Consider the following 13,686-nt stretch of genomic DNA (forward strand, 5'->3'; position numbering starts at 1 on the left):
GACTAGGATGAAGAGAGAAATTGCTCAGTTCAATTCTAACTGCGATGTTTGTCGTCGCGTTAAGGCAGAGCATCAAAGGCCTGCTGGCACCCTTCAGTTTTTAGCTATTCCTGAGTGGAAATGGGATAAAGTTGGTATGGACTTCATCACCAGTTTTCCCAAGACCAAGAGAGGGAACAATGCTATCTTCGTAGTTATTGATCGTCTTTCCAAAGTGGCTCACTTCCTACCTGTTCGAGAGAGTATCACTGCTAGTCAGCTTGCTGACTTATATATTTCTCGAATAGTGTCACTTCATGGTGTTCCACTAGAGATCAATTCAGACCGTGGTAGTCTTTTCACTCCTCATTTCTGGGAGAGTTTCCAAACTGCCATGGGCACCCATCTTTCCTTCAGTACCACTTTGCACCCTCAATCAAGTGGTCAGGTGGAAAGGGTCAACCAAATTCTCGAAGACATGCTTAGGGCTTGTGTTATCTCATTCGGTATGGATTTGGAGAAGTGTCTTCCCTTCGCCGAGTTTGCTTATAACAATAGCTACCAATCCAGCCTCAAGAAAGCTCCTTTTGAGGTTCTGTACGGACGAAGATGTCGAACACCTTGAACTGGTCAGAAACCGATAAAGACAATTCTTTGGACCGGATATGATCTAGCAGGCAGAAGAACTAGTTCGCGTCATTCGTGAGAATTTGAAAACAGCCCAATCTCATCAAAAGAGCCAGTATGACCGCCGTCATAAGGAAGTGGCTTATGAAGTTGGCGACAAGGCTTACCTGCGGGTTACTCCTTTGAAGGGTACCCATCGTTTCGGTATCAAGGGCAAGTTGGCTCCTCGTTACATTTGTCCTTTTCGCATTCTCGCTAAACAAGGAGAGGTTGCCTACTAGTTGGAACTACCCCCACATCTTTCCCGACTACATGATGTCTTCCACGTCTCTCAACTCAGGCGTTGCTTCTTGGATCCCATCCGCGGAGTGGACCACGGAATGCTTGATCTCCAAGATAACCTCACATATCGAGAGTACCCTATATGCATCCTTGATCAAGCAGAGCGTGTCACTCGACGTCAGAACATCAAGTTTCTCAAGGTTCAGTGGTCTCATCATTCTGAGAGAGAATCTACCTGGGAGCGAGAAGATCGTCTTCGACTTGAGTGCCCCGCTTTCTTTCCGCCGACTCCTGAATCTCGGGACGAGATTCTTTCGAGTGGGGGTGAGTTGTCACATCCCTAGTTCTGGTATGACCTAGACTAGCCAGTCATGTGTGCATCATGTTTAAATTTCTTTTAAATTTGAAATGGGGATTTGTGAAACCCTCAGAAATCATTTCTGGAAATGACCCAGATAAAAATTGCTCCAAAAAGGTCCAAGAAAATGTGCATGTTACTCTTTGAAAATATTGGTCAGAGGTAAAATTCAAACCAATATTTTTAGGAGCTCATAAATATTTATTTTGGCAATTTGGAATTTATGCAATAATTATTTGTGTTGGATATATATGTTATATATTTTATATATATCCAAAAATTCTGAAATTTGGTGAGGGGCTTTGGAATAATCCCTTAGGTCCCTTTAAAAATTGTGAGAAGAAAATAAAACGATTTAGTATTATTTTTAAATCAGAACAAATGCAGAAAAATAGAAAAGAAAACAGAATGGAAAACTTACCTGATGCTTACCCGCAGCCCATTTGGCGCCTCCGCTAGCCCAGCACTGTGCGTGCCAGCTGGACCAGCCCAGCAGCGCCGTCGTCCTCCTGGCGCCAGTCGGCCAGGCGTGTGGCCGGCGCACACGCACGGCCGTGCCGCCACGCCACCTGCCTGCCTGGCCTCCCCCTCATCGCCTGGATGCCCCGCGTGACGCCACGCGCCGCCCCGCACCTCTCTCACTCTCTCTCGTTCCTTCCCCTCCTCTCCCTCGCTCTCTCTCACCGCGCCCGAGCGCTACCCTCGCCGCCGTTCGCCATTGTCGCGCCCACCGCCACGGCCTCGCCCCTCCCTCGTGCCGAGAAGCTCTGCCACGTCTCCGTCTACCTATCCGTCGAGCCACGCGCCTCGGGAGGCCCTGGAGCGCCTCCATCACCGTCATCTTCATCTCCGGCCGCCGTGGATCCCCATCGCCGCACTGTCGACCTCAGCGCGTCCCCGAGCTCGCCGTCAAGCCCACCAAGATCGTTGTGAGCTCCTGCTCCGTTCCCCTCTCTCCGTTTAGCCGTTCGCGCGCCGTAGCCCCGTCTGCCACCATGGCCGTAGCTCCTCACCGCCGTCCATGTCGCCGCCGTCGCCCTGGCCACCGCAGCCAGCAACCGCGCTCGTCACCGTGATCCTGGTGACACCAGGAGGCTGTAGAGCCTCTTTGCCCGCTTCCCCGAGCACCGCAGCACCTCACTGCACTTGGCCGTGCTCCGGCCACCGCCCCGAGCTCCGCTCCGGCGAGCTCCGGCCACCCCGCGTCCTCCCTTCGCCTCCCCTGGATGCGCGAGAGCCTGGGCTATGCCCCGGTGCCCTTAGCCGCCGCCCCCGTGGCCTGAATCGCGGACACCGCCGCGTCGAGAGGTCGCCGGCGACGACCTCACCGGCCTGACAGTTGGACCCCACCGGCTAGGAGATTAGTTTAGGACTAATCCCCCCAATTAGTGACACTGACAATGGGCCCTGGCGCCCTAATCTTTTAGGTAAATTAGAAACAACCCCTGTTTAACCTATGACACTAACGTGTGGACCCCACACGTCAGGTTTGACCTGGTCAGCGCCGTTGACCTGCTGACACAGGCATGACAGAGTGCTGACGCAATAAATGATTTTCTGGATTATTTCTATTTTGGAAATTCCAGAAAATTAGCTAAACTTAAAAAATTCATAGAAATTCAACCGTAGCTCAGATTGAAATAATTTATGTATGAAAAATTATTAGAAAAATTCAATCTATCCATCTGTACCATTTTCATGCATTATAAATCAACTTATACCTGATGTATAGGTGAAAACACATGAATGGCATTTATAAGAGTTTATTTTGGAGACTTCAACCAAATGAATGCTAGTTGCATTAGCTCAAACAACATCACATCTTCATGACATGTTCATGCATCATATTGTTGCATATGCTTGTGTATTGATTGCCGACATCGTTCCTTTTCGGTAGGTCCTGCTCCGAAGACCGATCCAGAGTACCTGCCCGAGGAGCAGTGCCCCCTGTTGATCTACCAGGCAAGCGAACCCCCTTGTTCATTCCGATACAATCCTACTCTCTCGCTCTTGCTCTCTTTTATCGCATTAGGATAACAATGATTCAACTACTACTTTATGCTGCGGTAGTTGAACCCATTCCTCTGCATGACCTGTCATTGCCACAGTAAATAGTTGAAACCCACTAGCATGTGTAGGAGTTGACTGAGCCATATTGTGTTCCTACCATGCATTGCATGCTATTGCTTAGAGTATGTCAGGTCTGATTCATTGGGAATGAATTGGAGTACAATGCTATGTTCTGATGTTGAGAGTTAAGTGTGTGAACACGATTTGATAAAGGTAGCGATGAGAGGCCATGTAGGAGTACATGGTGGGTTGTCTCACTGGAACCGTCCCTAAGAACTGAATTCTGTGTATGTTGTCCAATGACTAGATACTACCACAAATTGGGTTCCGGTAACTCGACCCCTCTCGACTTATTAACCGACTTGGTCTCTGTCCAGGAGTCACAACTAGTTTTTGGTCTTTGTAGGCAGTGTTATTCTTCTACCAAGTGGCACCCGACAGGGTGGGCTTGGGACAGACTAGGCACAGGTGGCACGGTGTACCAAGTGGCAACCGAATGGTGGGCTTGGGAACCCTTCTCACATCGTTTGGGGCCGTGAGCGAAACCTCGGCCGGATCTCCTTTTGGATGGAACCCGAATAGGCAATAAACCTGGACTAGAGTCTTGCGTGGTTAGTCAGGTCGTGGCCGACACCCTCGCCAGGCTTCCGCTTGAAGGTTGCCGAGGTACATGACATGTACATGGCGGTAAGTGGCGAGAGCGTGTGTGAAGAAGTACACCCCTGCAGGGTTATCATGATCTATTCGAATAGCCGGGTCTGCGGTTATGGACTTCTTGGATGCTTACGTGGTACATAGACAACTTAAAGTGGATACTCTAAAATGCTCAAGACAGGTGTGAGTGCTATGGATGGCCTTCTTGTAGGGAGACGGGAATGAATCCATAGTAGTGTATTGATGTGGTGATTAGTGGACTCGTGTGCGCTTTCTTACGTTTGCTTAATTTATGTTTTGCTGAGTACCTTTGTACTTATGTTTTCTTAATTTATGTTTTGCAGATAAGACAGCTGTCTCACTAGTAGTTCCGCTTGGACTTCGATGAGTAGCTTGTTACCTTAGCTATGATCTTGTACCCTTGGGAGGGTCTTGTAGATAGTCAGGCTTCTCAGCCTTTTTCTTTTGTAGTTGTCTGTACTCAGACATGTAATGCTTCCGTTGCTTGTATGCTTTGAATGATGGGTCATGAGACCCCTGTTTGTATTAAATGCTATGTGGCCCTTCTGGCCTTTGTCTATATGAGTTTGAGTTATGTTGTGATGCCATGTTGTACAACAGATACTTGCATGTTGTGCATACGTGTGACGTGTATTGCTATGTGTGGGATCCGACAACCTAGTTGTCTATCCTTGGTAGCCTCTCTTATGGGGAAATGTAGTTTGGTGCTTCCACTGAGCCATGGTAGTCCGCTACAGCCCGGTTCACCGGAGTCCTGCTAGCCCAGCACTACTGCTCCGGAACACTTAGACTGGACGACATGTGATTCACATCGTTCCTGTGTCTGTACCTTCGGGGAGATGTCATGCAGTGACTTCCGGAGTCCTGCTAGCCTGCTACAGCCCGGATTCCCGGAGTCCTGTTAGCCCAGTTGCTACAGCCCGAATTCACATGCTGATGACCGACATGCTCGATGTTGTTTCATGTATGCCTGTCCCCGTAAGTTAGTGCCACTTTGGGTTCATGATTAGTCATGTCGGCCCGGGTTCTCTGTCATATGGATGCTAGCGACACTTTCATATACGTGAGCCAAAAGGTGCAAACGGTCCCAGGCCAGGTAAGGCGACACCCGTGGGAATACCGTGCGTGAGGCCGCAAAGTGATATGACATGTTACATGCTAGATCGGTGTGACTTAGAATCGGGGTCCTGACAGGTAGGCTAGCAGATGTAAGGTAAAGTAGGTGTAACTGTCTACCCAGAGTAAAGAGTTAATGCTTCTGAAAGACTGTGTCTCGGTCATCTGTTTCTCAAACACCCTGTAGTGCAAGAAATCCAACGGGGGAGATCGAGTCTTGTGAGGAAAAGTGCGCAAACCTCTACAGAGTGTACAAACTAATCATGGTTAGCCGTGTCCCCGGTTATGGACATCTTGAGTATCTGGTACTTGAATTATTGATTGGATCTCATCACTCTAAAATTAATTTGTTGGGATGATAATGATTACTTTAATTGGGATTGAGTTGGAGGAACCTTCTCAATGATGTTTCGACCACCATGATAGTTAAATAAAATCTATTCCTTTGTTGTAGGGAAAAATTGGCTTTTCGCAAAACAATATAACCATAGAGCCTCCACCAGCCATATATGCATGTAGTGATAGCATTTATCTGTTCATTGCTCTACTGTGTTATATTGCCAGCATATTCCATGTGCTGACCCGTTTCGGGCTGCAACATATCATCTTGTAGACTTTTCAAACGAGGAGTAAGGTGTGCTAGGTCATTTTCATGCACTCAGCTATGTCGTTGGAGTTGATGGACTCAGTTTATCTTCCAAGCCTTCCGCTGTTATCTTAATTAGATGGCCTTAAGCTATATTTATTGTATTAAGTTCTCTCTTGAGACTATCAATGTAATAAGTGTGTGATTGCTACTCTGTTATAAATCCATTCGAGTACTATGTGTGTCAGAATTACCGATCCAGGGATGACACTGAAGCACATAGACTTGACCGTCTGAGGTTGGGTCGCTAGAACTTACGACTTGAAACGATTGGGCCTGTATGATTGTATTTTGTAACACAACTATACGTATAACCGTATTTGATCAGTTGTCTGTCGTACACGAGCTCATTTTGCCCAGCGTGTGTGGCCGGATGGCCTTTCCTCGACGGTTTCTAGGTCGTGTGGGGAGGAACCCCCTATCACCCACATTCACTTGGCGATGGTTCAAAATGCCATCATGGAAAGGGGTTAAAAACTATTTGTATAGCACCTCACTATACTAGTGCTTATGTCAGCACAAGATTAATATGGAGTGAGATGCTAAACCTGTTGTTGATCATCAATGACGCCTGAATTCTAAAATGAAGGAAGTTGTAAGAAATAAATATTGAAGCTTCTAGAGGTAGGTATAATTTATCCTATAGCTGATAGTAGATGGTTAAGTCCTATTCATTATGTTCCTAAGAATGGAGGCATAACTATTCTTCCTAAAGATAAAAATGAACTTATTCCACAAAGAATTGTAACTGGCTATAGGATGGTAATTGATTTCAGGAAATTAAATAAAGCTCCTAAAAAGATAATTAGCCGTTGCCTTTTATTGATCAAATGTTAGAAATATTATCTAACCATACACACTTTTGTTTCCTAGATGGACATTCTATTTTTCCTCAAATACCTGTGTCAAAAGAAGACCAGGATAAAACTACTTTTACTTGTCCTTTTGGAAGTTATGCTTATAGACGTATGCCTTTTGGTTTATATAATGCACCTGATACCTTTCAAAGATGTATGTCTGCTATATCCTCTGATTTTTGTGAAAAGATTGTTGAGGTTTTCATGGATGATTTTTTCGTTTACAAGACTTCTTTTGATGATTGCTTAAGAAACCTTGATCGAGTTTTGTAGAGATGTGAAGAAACTAATCTTGTCTTGAATTCGGAAAAGTGCCACTTCATGGGGAATGAAGGTATAGTCCTTGGGCATAAAATTTCCGAATGAGGTATTGAAGTAGATAAAGCTAAAGTTGATGTAATTGAGAAAATACCATGCCCTAAAGATATAAAAGGCATAAGTAGCTTCCTTCGACATGCTGGTAGAAGATTCCTTAGAGATTTCACTAAGATTTCTAGGCCGCTAACTAATCTCCTTCAAAAGGATATTCCATTTTGTTTTTGGTGATGATTGCTTAGAAGCCTTTGAAATACTTAAGAAAGCCTTAATTGCTGAACCTATTATCCAACCACCGGATTGGAATTTTCCTTTTGAAATTATGTTATTGGTGTTGTTCTAGGTCACAGAGTTGATAAGAAATTGAATGTTATTCATTATGCTAGTAATACCTTGGATAGTTCTCAAAGCAACTATGCTACTATTGAGAAAGAATTTTTATAAGTTGTGTTTGCATGTGATTACACTACTAGGGAAAAGCCTAGCAGTAGCACGGGTCCAAGCTCTATCAGTAGCGCGGGGTCCCGCGCTACTGATATGGTGCTACAGCTAATGTTCAGCAGTAGCGCGGGTTGGGCACGCTACTACTATCCTGCATAGCAGTATCGCTCTTTGGGCGCCCAATGCTACTAATACACCTTCCTAGTAGCAGCGTGTTTGTTCCACTGGGTGCTACTACTACACCTCCCTAGCAGTAGCACCTGGTGGGCTACCCACGCTACTAGTAAAGTTTGCTATTTATTTTCTGCTGCATATTGCCGCTGTATTTGTACTAGTTTTATATAGTAGTCTCATCATATGATTTTATGAGCATGATGAGTTATTATTTTAGTGGGTGAAAGAGACATGGATTAGATTCAAGTGGGGGCAACATGGTGCATATCCAAAGTACTACTAATCCAAATTTGATCACTTTAGTTTGGATTAGTATGATCAAGTTTGGATTAGTAGTACTTTCAATCTGCACCATGTGTTGCCTCCACTTGAATCTAGTCCATGTTTATTTCACCGACTAATATATAATAACCGATCATGTTCATAATGATAAAACAACTAAGCATCATCATCATTAATAATAAGTCATCATCGATATCATAATAATAGGTCATACTCATCATTATCATAGTCATGTAACAACTTCTACTCGTTATCATAATAACAATTCATACTCATCATCATCATAGTCATCTAAGCAACCCTACTTAATTGTTCTTAACACATGGTCATGAGTATTAGCTAGGACCTACTACCCTCTCTAAGGTAAAATAGCATAAAACAAGATAGGCCCTGACTCTCCATTATGGAGAATGGAGATTATCCTATCTCCAATTCTCGCGCTTCGCACAATGTTGCTTCCAAGTAGCTCCCTATGATTCTCCATACATTTATTCCATTCTTTGATTGTCATTTCTTCATCGGTTCGAGAAATCTTGTATGAATAGAGGTGAAGCCTAGGCGGACCTGGCCGTAAGCTAATAACATCAAGGCGACCTTTCAGAAACATCAGATCAGGCACACAATCCTTTGGGATTTTCTGTTGAAAACATAATAATAACGTCATGGTTAGCAATGTATAGTTTTAGCTTTATAAGAATGTATGAAAAATATGCACGGATGTCATAATAGTAAAAAATCTTACCATGCCATATCCATGGATGTTATCGTAGGTCAACACGTGCACTAGTGGCACATATTGACCATAATGCGTAGGAGTTTCATATTTGATATAGTAATTCTAAACATCAATAATAAATGACATAATATGATCTTTCTCCTCATAAGTTAATTCAGAGACATCAGTGTACTAGCTTTTGTCTACTATTTGTACATTTTTTGAAGATTGAAAATAAGCTGTCAACTATTTTGAAAGAAACAATATACATTACTTAATAAATATCTTTGAGAAACCCACATAGAGGTAGAAGTGGAGGCATATCAACATCGACCCAAATGTCAATAATATCTTCGTTGATACTATATTCGTCGATATTATCTTTGTCAGTGCCATCTTCAGGATCACCAAGACCGAAGGTTGACTATCAGTCTATCGAGTCTTTTCTTGAAAACACTTAGCTCATGTGGCGTATATGGTGGGCACTTCCTCACAGTTATTTCGACCGTCGGTGATGGTAGATCCTCCCTTCGTTCCTGAGTGCATTACACCAAAATGTCTAGCACACGAGAACGATGGAGAAGCGGCCCCCATGACAACAGTTGGGATTCTTCCTCTCTGACATTTGCGACCGTCGATGATGGTCATTCTTCTCTTCCTTCCCGTGTATTGCCAAAAGGTCTATCATGAGAACGAAGAGGAAGAACGACCCCCACGACCGCAGTCGGCATTCTTCTTCTCTCATATATGGTGGACACTCCCTCACCGTTTTTTGACTGTCATATATGGAGCCCCAACATACTTGAAGTCAACCCAAAATGTCGTTAAATGCTCTTTCCAAAAAATCCAGCCCAATCGATATTTCCTACATTCTATCACAAGCCATGCTAAAATTCACAAAAAAATCCAGCATGACCTTTGCTAAAAAGGACATAGGCCACTCGGAGGTGTTCCCAGAAATTTGCCAGAACGAAAATTAATCAACACTCCGGCAAAACATAGGCCACTCGGAGGTGTTCCCTGCAAACATAGGCCACTTGGGCAAGCACATATCCTATTTGAGCAACACTAGATATACATGTTTATATCTACATCATATTTGAGCAACACTAGCTAGTCACAACAATAGATATACATGTTTACCCACTACAGACGATGGCTGTTGAGGGTGCAGGTGTCATCAACTGGCTCGTCTGTGATCTACATACCCTGCGCCACATGAGCATTCACACATGAGCATTCAAACTTGATGCTCATTGCATTTCAATGGTTGAAAATATTAACAAAAACATTTCAATATATCTTATACATAATCCTAACATAAATAAATTTGGCAATATAGGTCTGGTATGTCCATTTTGCATCATGTTTACCTACTGTTATTTATAATGTTTTAATGCATAATAATGCTTTTTGGAGTAATTATAATGCTTTTTCTCTCATAATATGCATGGTTCACACAAAGAGGGAGAATTCCGGCAGCTGGAAATCTGGACCTGAAAAAGCTACGTCAGGCTACCTATTCCGCACAACTCGAAATGAGTTGAAACTTTACGAGGAATTTTTATGGCATAAATAAGAATTATTGGAGCGAATAACTACCCTGGTGGGTTGTGCCATCCTCGGCCCACCTCCAGTGCCCATCTTCTGGTATATAAGTCATTTTGACCTAGAAAAATCAGGGGGAGGACTTTCGGGATGGAGCACCGCCGTCTCGAGGCAGAACTTGGGCAGGAGCACTTTTGCCCTTCGGCGGAGCGATTCCGCAGGGGGAACCTCCCTCCCGGAGGGGGAAATCATCGTCATCATCATCACCAACAACCCTATCATCTTGGGGAGGCCAATATTCATCAACATCTTCGCCAACATCATCTCCTCTCAACCCCTAGTTCATCTATTGTGTTCAAGCTTTGTACTGGTGTCTGTATCAAAACCGGCGGATCTCGGGTAGGGGGTCCCGAACTATGCGTCTAGGATCGATGGTAACAGGAGACAGGGGACACAATGTTTACCCATGTTCGGGCACTCTCCATGGAGGTAATACCCTATGTCCTGCTTGATTGATATTGATGAATATAGGTGTTACAAGAGTTGATCTACCACGAGATCGTGATGGCTAAACCCTACAAGCCTAGCCTATATGACTATGGTAATGAATGTGTCCTTTCCGGGCTATCCCCTCCGGTTTATATAGACACTGGGTGATTCTAGGGTTTCCATAGAGTCGATTACATAAGAAGGAATCTTCATAGTCGGTCACCAAGCTTGCCTTCCACGCCAAGGAGAGTCCAATCCGGACTCAGTTATAGTCTTCGGCCTTCATGTCTTCACAGCCCATCAGTCCAGCCCATGGATAACAGGCCGGGCGCCCGAGGACCCCTTAGTCCAGGACTCCCTAAGTAGCCCCTGAACCTGGCTTAAATGATGAGGAGTTCGGCGCGCTGATTGTCTTCGGCATTGCAAGGCGGCTTCATCCTTTAATTATCTCCAAGTGATGCATTTGACCATCAGTTCCACGTCACTCCCCTCGGCTTCTGCGCGGTAAATAACTTCGCCTCCCATGCATCAAGTGAAGGCGGAAGGTCAGGGTAATTGTGCAAATAACACCCCGCCTATGCAAGGGGGAGCGCCTATTAAAGAGATCGGATCCTAGATCCATTCGGCACCATACAGAGGAAATCCCTGGAAACTGCTTGGGAGAAACCATTCCAGCATGGCTAGCGTCCCCAGCTCCTCCACCCGTTCCGGCCCCGAGAAAGGCCAGTGGGAGAGGTGTTCAGTGTCCCACAGTCAATTGACGGAGCTACAGACACATAGATTTCTTCCCCCCGCAGATCTAGTTCATGTTCGAGCGGGGCTAGATTCGTTTGACGGTGAGATTCAGGCAGAGGAGTTCACCAATCCATCCGGGCAGAGCGAGTATGTTTCGTCCCCTACCTTCTAAGGGGCGTTGGATTTCCCATTCATCCGTTCCTCCGAGGGCTTCTAGAATACTATGGCCTCCAGTTGCACAACTTCATCCCTGCCTCCGTTCTGCACATCGCGGGTTATGTCACTTTATGTGAATTATTCCTCGGTATCGAGGCTCACTTCGAGCTATGGAGGAAGTCATTCTGCCTTGTCCCGCGTAATCACGAGGGGTCCATATTTGAAGTGGGCGGAGCCGATGTATGGCGCATCGCTGATAACGGATATCTGTCCGGTACACCAAGGAAGGCATCTGAAGCATGGCGTTCCAAATGGTTCTATATTGAGGACATCACGCTTCCCGACCCAGTTTGAAAGGGTCTTCCTGAATTTGCAAGCGTTCCGCTGAGGAAACACCACAGTTGGCGTCCTCAGAGTTTGGAAGAGGAGGACAGTGTAGAAGTTCGCTAGCTCATGAGCAAGATAAAGATGCTCGCCCAGTCCGGGCTTACAATAATCGAGGTAATGGCGATCTCCATAGTGCGTGGGGTTCAGCCGCTACAATACAGAGGGCTGCCCATGTGGCATTATAATGGAGAGGATGATGCTTCCCGTTATGGCCGGAAGGGTCCGGATACCCCCGCCACTCTGGCCAAAATATTGGCGGAGCTTTTTAAAGGGGAAGAAGAGGAGTTTCTTCGCATTAAGCACAAAGATGGATATTCTATGTATAAATCTCCCAGTTGGGTAAGCTTCGACCCTTCGATTCTACTCATTCCCCTTCCGGATTACTTTTGATAAATTTCAAGTATGTTTGTTTGTGGCACCACTGGCGGAAGGTCACCGAAGGACTTCATAGTCCTGCCCCACAGCCGGAGACCCACAACCGGGAACTAGATCCTGGGTTTGAAGAGGATCCGGATATATTCGTGGTGATCACGGGGGGGAGTGTTCTACCAGACAAGCTGTGACGGCACAGAAGTGGCCATCACTATAGACTACCCTGGCCTTCTTCCTGCTTCTCATGTAAATAATTAAGAAACACCCTCTCTAAAAGAGTGCTCTTATTCCATCTCACCCATCGCACTGTATCATGCTTCACAGGGGAGACGTTCAGCGATTTCGAAGAGATCGGCTCCCGCGCCGGACAATCCTTCCAAGAGGAAAGCAAATGAAGATACGACCATGCCTTCATCGAAGAGGTATGAATTTGCTAACCTGCCCCTCAGCAGTCACGTCCAACCGTGACCTTCTCGTTTTCCGTTTGCAAGGAGGAAGACGCGCCGGAATATATCCGGGGGTCCGAGCGGCCGTGAAGACGGGGGCTGATGCAGGGGCGATGCCAGACTGTCCTCCAGCTGAGGACTCGGACGATGTATCCGTCACCAACTCGGAAGTGGAGAGTGCTATGAATCATCGGCATCGCCGGGCCATTTTACAAGATCCTGGCTTTTCGGAAGGGTCGTTTAACGCCTTCAATGCAGCCAATGCATACATCCGGGCTGCTCGAGATGGGATTAGCAGGGCTGCAAAGCAACATTTGAAAGATGTGCAGGTAAATTTGCTTTGTCTGACTATGATAACCATATGCCAGTAGCCCCCGAACTTAAAGGAGTTGAAACAACTGATTTAAGGATCAATGTACAACCAGGTGCTTACGGAGAAGAATACCCAGCTGGCTCAGGAACTAGAAAAGTGTCAGCGCTAGCTACTTGCTGCTAACGCCGAACTGGAGAAATACAAGGCATCTCCAGGTAATGTTTTCCTCCATAAAAAATTCATAAGGCTACACCGATAGTGTGAATATGGGTTCTAATCTTTGTGTTGGGTCGTTTAGACCAAATTCGAGAGCAGCTTGACGCCGCTCGAGGCAAAGAACACGTAGCCAAAAAGCTACTAGCAGCGGGCGAGCGTGTATTGACAATGGTTGTTGAAGAGAAAAAGAAACTCCAGGATTCGAACATCAACCTACGCGAAAAACTGAAAGATGTGCGAGCGCAACTAGCCGACTCTGTGAAGGAGAACAAGAAGCTCCGAGGCGGCATATTCAATATGTGGCCGCTTTTGTCTTATAACAGTTTGGATGTGGCGGTAGCTGATATAGCTGTAATTGCAGGTGTGTTAACGAACCACCCCGAAGAGGAAGTGTCCGGATCATCAAATGATCTTCTGCAGGAGCTGTCACAGTTGCACGAGAAAGCTTGGCAGGCTATGCCGACTGTAGCCAAGGCTTTATGGCCAT

The sequence above is a fragment of the Triticum aestivum genome, chromosome 4A (genome assembly GCF_018294505.1).
Source record: "Triticum aestivum cultivar Chinese Spring chromosome 4A, IWGSC CS RefSeq v2.1, whole genome shotgun sequence".
In the NCBI taxonomy this organism is placed as follows: Eukaryota; Viridiplantae; Streptophyta; class Magnoliopsida; order Poales; family Poaceae; genus Triticum; species Triticum aestivum.